The sequence below is a fragment of the Cynoglossus semilaevis genome, chromosome 17, assembly GCF_000523025.1.
Source record: "Cynoglossus semilaevis isolate Cse_v1.0 chromosome 17, Cse_v1.0, whole genome shotgun sequence".
In the NCBI taxonomy this organism is placed as follows: domain Eukaryota; kingdom Metazoa; phylum Chordata; class Actinopteri; order Pleuronectiformes; family Cynoglossidae; genus Cynoglossus; species Cynoglossus semilaevis.
Window position 1 is genome coordinate 14,272,216 of NC_024323.1, and position 8,989 is coordinate 14,281,204.

At 43.4% G+C, this 8,989-nt stretch overlaps 1 protein-coding gene and 1 long non-coding RNA gene across 5 annotated transcripts in view; one reads left to right on the forward strand and one right to left on the reverse strand.

Annotated features, from left to right (window-relative positions):
* The window catches only part of hoxb3a (homeobox B3a), a 97,180-nt gene that overhangs the window by 31,487 nt on the left and 56,704 nt on the right, over positions 1-8,989 (reverse strand). The window lies entirely within an intron of this gene.
* Positions 3,037-6,614, forward strand: LOC112488463 (uncharacterized). Its single transcript, XR_003052543.1, has 3 exons — positions 3,037-3,849; positions 4,945-4,996; positions 5,563-6,614. It is a non-coding gene; the product is annotated as an uncharacterized LOC112488463 (long non-coding RNA).

Genomic DNA, 8,989 nt, shown 5'->3' on the forward strand with positions numbered 1-8,989 from the left:
CTTTTCCCGCCCCCCCCCTCCCCCCCCGACCTGTCTCACCCTCTTCCTGTTATGAACTAAAATCAACAAAACTGCTCCTGATTATATTTGTTTTTCAAACTCCTATAATTAATCCACAGGAGAAAAAAACACACACACACAGAGAGAGAGAGAGAGCCGACAGTGAAGGCCGCGAACGCACCACGAGGAATCTTCCAACAGAACTCCCTGTCAGACAAGAATATTAAAAAAAAAACTGGTTCAAGAATTTGAAGACGGACTGACACAGATAGAGGAAAAGAAGAAAAGAACAAACCCTGGAGTGAGAGAGTGTGTGTGTGAGAGAGTGTGTGTGAGGAGACAGAAACACCGGAGAGACAAAACCCCCCGCCGCAAGGCCTCGCGGAGCAGCAACAACAATAGAAGGTTCCAGTCAGAGCCGAACAATGGAGCTGGAGACACCGAGAGAAGACGTGATAATAAAAGTGTTGAACGGCAGCCTGTGAGGGAGCTGTAACCTACAGCCGCTCCGGGGACACTCCAAGGTCAAACAATGGGCCGAGCCGCAGCCTGGAGACACACACCGGGCTTCAAGGAGGACAAGATTTAAAAAAAAAAATCTGCAAATTAAAAATAAAATGAAATAAAATGAAATAAAATATTTTTTATATCATTTTAAACTATGGGGAAAAACTCAGCCTTAAAAAATATTTGACTGTGAAGAAAATAAACGTATATAAAATCAAATATTTTTTTACTATGGTGGGAAAAACTCAGCCTTAAAAAATATTTGACTGTGAAGAAAATAAACGAAAGTTCTGCGAAGACGCTGGTTTGAAGTTGCGTTCACGGAACACACAAAAGATTCTCTGGGATGTTTCCTTTCTATCTTTTTAACATTCTTTCTTTCTTTTCTCTTTTTTCCCCCCTCTTTCTTACTCACAACTAGATTGAAATCAAACATTCGCGGCGGTGATGATGGCGCGCGTAATGACGGCCATAAATTATGGCAATCACAGTGTGAAACAACAGCCAGAAGATAAGACAGAAAGAAGCAGCAGAGACAGAGCTGCGTGGAAGGAGCCCACAGTGGCATCAGCAGCAGCAGCAGCAGCAGCAGCAGCAGCAGCAGCAAATACAGATTAGGAAAACAATAAACAACGCCAAGAATAAGAACAGTAATAATATTAATACTTCTACTAATAATAAAAATAATACTTCTATCACCGCTACTACTGTTACTATTACTATTGATAATAATAATAATAATAATAATGTTGTTGTTGAAACAGTTGCTACATAATTAGCAGCTTTAATGCCAAACTTGATGGTAAAAGAAAAAAACCCAACAAAATTACAGTGAAATTATGATTAGAAAGTGACAACAATAACAGCAAAAAGACCACAAAAAAGCAAAACTACACAAATAAAATAAAAAACAATGATAATAATAATAATTTTCTCACATGTAAAAAAAACTAGATATGTTTTTATTAATGGATAAAATGTACATAAGGTAAAACACCAGCTGAAATACGTTGAAAAAAATCGATTTTCTAATGACTCGCACTCATAATAATAATATAAATATAATCTTAATTATTATTATTTTATGATTATTATGATTCAGTTGTTCCACAGTAGAAAGTGTGTGTGTGAGAGAGAGAGACTGGACATTTAGAATTGGGCTCCCACTCCAGGCTGGACGGTTATTATCTTATTATTAATATTTCAATAATAATAATGATCAGTGATGTTGAGCAGGACGACACTGAGGAGCAGTGGGCTAATTACTGAAGAAATGTTGGAGTTCTTCAGGAGAGTGGGGGGACACGGGGGGGTTGGGAAGGAGTTAGTTGGGGAGAGAAGGGGGGAATGGGTGTGTTGGGGCGGCGGGGGGGGTGGTGGTCTGTTGGGTCCATGATGGATTAAGACAAGGTAAATTCTTCCTCCTCGTTAATGATTAACTGGCTTTGAATTTAAAAAGAAAAAAAAGGAGAAAGAGAAAAAGAAGAGGTGTTTCTGTGCAGATGGAGGTTATTTTTTCTGTTTATTATTATTATTATAATACTTATTATTGTTGTTGTTGTTGTTGTGTCTGAGCAGAGACACAGTCAGACTCAGAGACAGACTCGGAGACAGAGATGGATTTACCGAACACCGACGTGTCGTCTTTTACTGCCGCTCGTAAATCTGTTAAAGGCAGAAGCAGCAGCAGCAGCAGCAGCAACAGCAGCAGCAGCAGCAAATAAAAATCAATAGATAGTAAATAGTTTCCCCTCGATATTTCAATGTATTGTCTGTCTTCAGCTCCTCAACCTTTATTTTATTTTTAAATGTAATTTAATTTATTTTATTATTTTTTAATGTGTTTCTCATATTATTAATATTACGAGTACGTGCTGGTGGTGTGTATTTCAACAGGACCGTTCAAATACACCGTGTATTTTTGTACTCGTCCGTGTTGTCGACACATTGATCCTGTCATGTCTGAAGTGAACGCCGTAAAAATAAAGTGTTTTATTGTTGTGTAACACACTGACACAGAAGCTGCTGCTGCTGCCGTAAAGTACACATCAATTACACTCTAGGACTTCTCACATTTTTACGTTTGCACTGTGAACTGAGTGATCTCCCGTGATTTACTGCCAACAACACGGACCACCCTCCGCCACATGCATGCGCGCGCTCCGCTCCTCACACACACTCGAGCCAAAAGCTAATGGATGCACTTGTGTGGTGGGGTGGGGAGTGGGGAGGGGGGGTAGTAGGTTAGTGCTGCCGTAAACTGTGGAATCACATCATATGTGTGTGATATCCTCAACGCGGGCTGTAAATCGTTCGTGGCAGATAGCATGCTAGCTAGATAGCATGTTGTTGTTGTTGTTTTCTGACGACTGAAAAACGTTGACGTCAAACAGGAAATGTTTCACCTTTAAGGTAACACTGAATGAAACGTCTTACGATAAAACTTCCGTCCAAAAGAATTGTAAAGGACGAGCAAATAAATAAATAAATATAAATAGGCCAAAGTTATGGCAACAACCGTTAAAATATAAACAGGCCAAAGTTATGGCAACAACCGTTAAAAACCGTTAGCCAACGGTTAGCTGAGCAGATTACATTTAAATATTAAAGAACATAAAGTAAGCCACATAAATTTCTGTAAATTTGCTAAATTAAATATTTAGCATTATGCAGAAAACTTCCATAGATTCACAAATGAAGTAAAAATGAGTTTATTAAGATGTTTTATGGTTTTGAAATACACGAATACGAATATACGTGTTTATGATGTACTCTGTAAAATGTCTAAATTGCAGTTTCACCAAATGTATCATTAGTACTATTAATTAATAAGTGTTATTTCGTCTTCATTGACGTAAATAAATATTAAAATATTCCTGTCCTTCTCAGTTAAATGATCAATTACATTATTCTACGTGTGTTTAGCCTTTTTTATTCCTACGTCACCAGTTTAAACACGTGACCAGCGGAAGGTTCCTCACCTTTAACAGAGAGGACAGGAACAGGAAGTTATTATGGAGCCGCTAGGTGCTCCTCTGTCACCGGGATATTGATAAGTAAAAGTATAAGGAGGAGGAGGTGGTGGAGGGGCGGTACGGGCTTGTTTAATACCCCGGCATCAATACGCCTTCACGGGCCTAATGCCCCGCCATTAGTCACACGGGCCACGGCAGTGGATTTATCACTCACATCTACCGGATATGAAACGGCACGTGGAGCATCAGTGACGAGGAAACTCCCGAAAACACCAGGCACGTGGCCTTTTATGATTCATCAACTACGGAAACGGAATTATTAGGATTTCCTCCTGCGGCCTTTAAGACGAAGCGCCTGGGTTGCCAGGTTGGTGTCCTGCAGCGGACATTTACGCGGAAGTAAAAACAAAAACAAAAAAACAAAACAAATGATGAGAATAGAAATAATAATAATTTGTTGGTGAATTGTTACAACGTTGTGATTTTATGTTCACACACTGTCTGTGCTGCTGTAGTGCTTTATATCATATTTTATATCAGATATTAATTATTAAAAAGAAGCATTTAATTTAGATTACACATTACATCAGTGAACAGATGAGCAGCAACACAACACTTTTCTGACCTGAACCGTACCGTACTGTTCTGTACTGTTCTGTACTGTACACTGTGTGTGTGGCCATTAGTGCAGCCATTATTTGGCACTAGTTTTTTGCCACTTAATATACGTCTACTTTTAAATGGATCACAGTCAACGGGCGCGCGCACGATGTAGGAGTGAAGGGGGAGAGCGGGTATATATCTCCAGTGACGACCTCCTCCTGCAGCCTGCGCGCCTCCACCGTGACCTCCTCAGCTCCTCAAGCGATCCAAAATAATAAATTTCTCCAGCCAAAGCGGCTGCAACAAGCAGGAGGAGGAGGAGGAGGGTGGGGAGGAAGGGGGGAAGGAAGGGAGGTGCAGGAGCACGAAGGCGATTTGTCTGGCAATTAGCAAACCACAGAGAGAAAGAGAGATAGGAGGGAGAGAGGGAGAGAAAGAGGGGGAGGAGAAACAAAGTTTGTCTAACTTTTTGGAGTGTCTCCTCAGTTTCTGTTTTCTGTTCAGCACATTTGATTGTCCACTGACTCCAGGTCAGGTCTACTGGTCGTCATGGAGACTGAGCTACGGTCCTTATGAGACCAATCATCATTTTTGAGTTGAGGGTTAGCCTGACCATCAGTGAGGTCCAGATCAGAGCTCCTCCTCAGGTTCAGTCAGAACCAGAACAGTACTAGTTCCCAAAACCAAAGTCAAACCAGGTGCCACGTTCACACTGACACCAGAAACTGAAGAAATTGCCACCTACCATTTCATTATCACAGCACAGCACAGACGTAGAACATCTAGAACATCCTAGAACGTCACGTTTGTTGAGAAAAATCAAACATCTGTGTTGAATCAGTTTTCTCTCCAATTTCAGAAAAATCCTGTAGAGACGTTTTTACCAGAAGCGGTCGATGGTGAAAACAGAGGTACGTACAGTTGAGTGCCGTGTAGGGGCCGTGGGCCCTATTTTGGGCAGCCTTGTCCTACAGTGTTTGTGTTTGTTTATAAATAGATAGAACTGGACTTTAGAACAGACTGTGGAGCGAAAAGGACGTGAAATAAAAACAATGTCAAATCCACAGCATCAGCAGTCGTCAGGCAGGAAACAGATCTGCAGATCCAGACCACACGCACACACACACACACACACACACCAGCAGACAAATGTCACACTAAGGCTCAATATCTGACCTGTGTTATATTTAACAACTGGCATTTGCAGCAGTGAAGCTGCATAAAATCCATAAATCTTTTACAGCGTAACTCACTTCAGGGTCACGGCAGTAACACGATCCAATCCCAGCAGCCACTGGGTGAGGGGCCGGGACGGTTCTCCAGTTCATCACAGGGCCATATATATATATATTAATATATATATACAGTATATGTAATATATATGGAGACAAATGACTGTTCACACCTACATTCACACCTAAGATCATGTTTAATCCCTTGTTCCCAATTAACCAATCTGCATGTCTTTGGACCGTAGGAGGAACCTGGAGTCAGACGTACAGAAAGACCATCAGTTACCACCAGGAATCGAACCTCTGACCTCCTTGACGTAAGGTAAGAGTACTAACCACTCTACCACTGTGCGACCGCCGCGTGAAATTACGAATCCGTGTCTCGGAGAATATTTTTGTTGCATCAGCCTCAGTGATGTGAGCGTGTGTTAGTTCTGATACGGAACGGGTTCTCGTTCAGTGATCTGGTCTGGTCTGAGTAGAGTTAGGTTTACAGAGTGGGTAAACATTGGGTTAAGGTTTGGAATAAGGATCTGGTTGGACTGTAGGACACATGAGTGTGTGTGTGTGTGTGTTGTGATGATCCCTGTGAAAGCCCCCAGCTTCCTGTGTAAAGCTGCTGCTGAAACATCAGCTGCTCCGGTGACGGCTGTAAAAGCAGAGGGAGCAGCCGATTTATCTGCAGTGAGGAGCGGAGAGCAGGAGAGCCGGCTCACACCTGCGTGTCGGACGGACCCCCGCCTTCTGCCGCTGCCTCTGCTTTCCCTTTCAAACTTATTTAACTGCCCCGTCCCACTGAGATTTGAGGGTGAGATGCAGAAGCCTCACCCTGTATGGGTGAACGGGGGGAGAGGTGGGGGGGGGGGGGTCTCCCATCAGTGACTGTAATGTGTGCCTCCACTAACAGGGGGCTCAGTGGGCCTTTTCACGCAGCAGCAGAACAGCAGGGGTTTTAATTTAACAAGCCTGTTTTTAATGAACCTGCATGAGCTCCCAGCAGAAATTGGATTTACTCTGTTCCAGGTTCCAGGCTGTGCACTGGGCCTGTGTGTGTGTGTGTGTGTGTGAGAAGCAATTATAGCAGCAGCGCCATAGAATGAATATACATACGGACAGACACTGAGGCTGCCAGGCCTCGGTGCACACACTCAGTTTAAATGGAACTTTGAAGTTGTTGAAGCGTCGACATTAAAACGTCCGACTGAAATGAACTGAACTTCACTGGAAATAATACAAGAATGAACCAACAATGACCTTCACGTGTCTGTGTTAAGACACCAGTCTGGTCTGTTAGGAAAATGACCAAAAACCAAGTTATATATTTTATATATATAATTAATACATTTCCCAAAGGGAACTCCAGAGAAATTAAAACAGTTCCATCTATTCATGTATGTTACATTTTTCAATATGTTTTATATGTATTATTATTTAGTAAATACATATAATATGCATTACATTTTTCAATATGTTTTATATTATTTAGTAAATACATATAATATGCAATATTTTACTAGTATTAATGGACATCGTATTAAGTCAAAATATATCAATGGATTTAAGTGGCCCAGTACGGACATGCAGCCCATTTGTTGGGTATGTAAACCCACTTTACATCTTCATATCTACATAAAATTCTATTATAAATGATGGGATACGTGGCTTCATTTTACGTACAGTAATTTTTTTTTTACAAACTAAATGACGCGGAGACAACATGATGTTCATGTGCAACCGCAGCCTGCAGTGACGGCCCAGCAGCTCTGTGCAGTTCTTATATACGGTCCATGTTAGTGTTTGACTGAGGAGCAGACGTGGAATAAACACGGCAGCGTTTTCTGTTTCTGTTTCTGTGTTTGCACTTCCCACAAACCACTGTCGTAACCTGCTAACAAAAAAAAAAACCCAAAGAATCACAGCAGATCGCAACAGGAGCGATGATGAGTGAACGTCAGAAATCTGAGCTGACAGGCATCTGTGGTCTGAGTAAATGAAACACGGCAGCTCAGGGAGCTTGTTTTTTAAAGGTTGGTTTCCACTGAATGAAGAGGCAAACAAGAAGAGAGAGAGGGAGAGAGAGAGAGGGAGAGAGAGAGAGAGTTTAAATCTCTTGCAGCTGTAATTCTACAGGGCAGATTTGACCACATTTGTCAAACCAGCACTTCAGTCAAAACATGTGCTCTACAGTTTCAGAGTCAGTTAAAGTTGGTCCACATCAGAGTGGTGTTTATGCTGAAGAGGAGTTCACTCTCCTCCTCCTCCTCCTCCTCCTCTTCCTCCTGGTGTCGTCTGTTGAGACGATCGTTTCCTGCAGCAGGTGTAGCTAAAAGCTACAGGCCGCAGGAACTTTAATTCTGTTAAGGTGCGATTCCCAAAACAGCTGCAACCCAATTTTCTGGGCTGCTGTGATTCTGCCTCAGATGTGCGTTTTAACCTGACGCTGTTTGAGAGTTGTTTTTAGCTCCTTTAGCAGGAACCAGGCTGATGATTATGAATGTGGTTCGGTTGGTTTGGACGCGGTGACTAACCTCCGGTGAGGTTTGGGCCACATCGAGCACCTGGTCTGGTTAGGACAAGACCAGACCAGGGTTTGTTTTCCCGTTTTTCCGCCATAAGTTTCCTCAGAATTGATAGTTTTTACACTGTGTGACGTCGGTCAGAATTAGGGATTCGAACTCTTTCTGTTTCTGAATACAGAACCAGGGATGTCTGATGTCTGATATGCTGATATTGTCCAAACACTTCTGATATCAAGGCAGCAGTAGCCAACGTTAGAACTGGTGTTTCAGATGGCGCCTTCACAGCTCGGTGTGAAGCTGCTGTGGTGTTGGTGCTGTGGTGTTGGTGCGAGGCCTCACGTCAGGCGTGGTGCAGATGTTTGGAGAGACCTCGGAGGAACGAGGACGGAGCAGACGCTGGTCGTAGGAAACATTTTACAGCAGTGAGAGGGCGCAGTGGGACAGCAGTGGCCGACAGCGTTTTGCCCATATGCCAGTGTTCCTTTGATTAATCAGTACTGACCCGACACACACACACACACACACACACACCAGCACCAGCTGGAGGTCAGATTACCAGGCTGGAACAGGACCAGCAGCTCCAAACACAGTGGTGCTCCACTGCACACACACGGCTCCTTAAGTGTTTCATTCCACTTCTTTTTCTTCTTTTCACCAACACTGAATATCATTGGATGAAAGTCAGAGTCACATGATTAAAAAAACGACAACAGTCGGCTGTCGTCGTGTCAGTCACTAAACCCGTCAGTCAGACTGTAGGGTGAGGAGGTGGAGTCTGTGTTTACACTCGCCTCACGGTCTCTTCAAATCCGGTCAGACGGCTCTGTCTCCCCCCCCTCCCCCCTCCCCCCCTTCATACCAGGTGACGTGTCACCAGGTCTCAGACTGTTCACTTTTTAGCTGTAGATTAAATTCCTTCTCTGGTCCTGGTCCTGCAGCCAGGCAGCAGTGGCCTGCAGCTGACCTCTGGCCTGGGGCTTGACTGTCTGTCTGTCTGTCTCCCCCTCTGAGGGGGAGTGGAGACATCTCCGCTGTGTCCCCCTCCCTGGGTTTACAGTGCCCTGAACTTAGTTGTTATGACTAAGTGGCCCGAGAGGCCCCGGAGGTCTAGGAATGTCCGAGGGAGCAGCGAGTCCTGCAGGCCTGTGAGGTC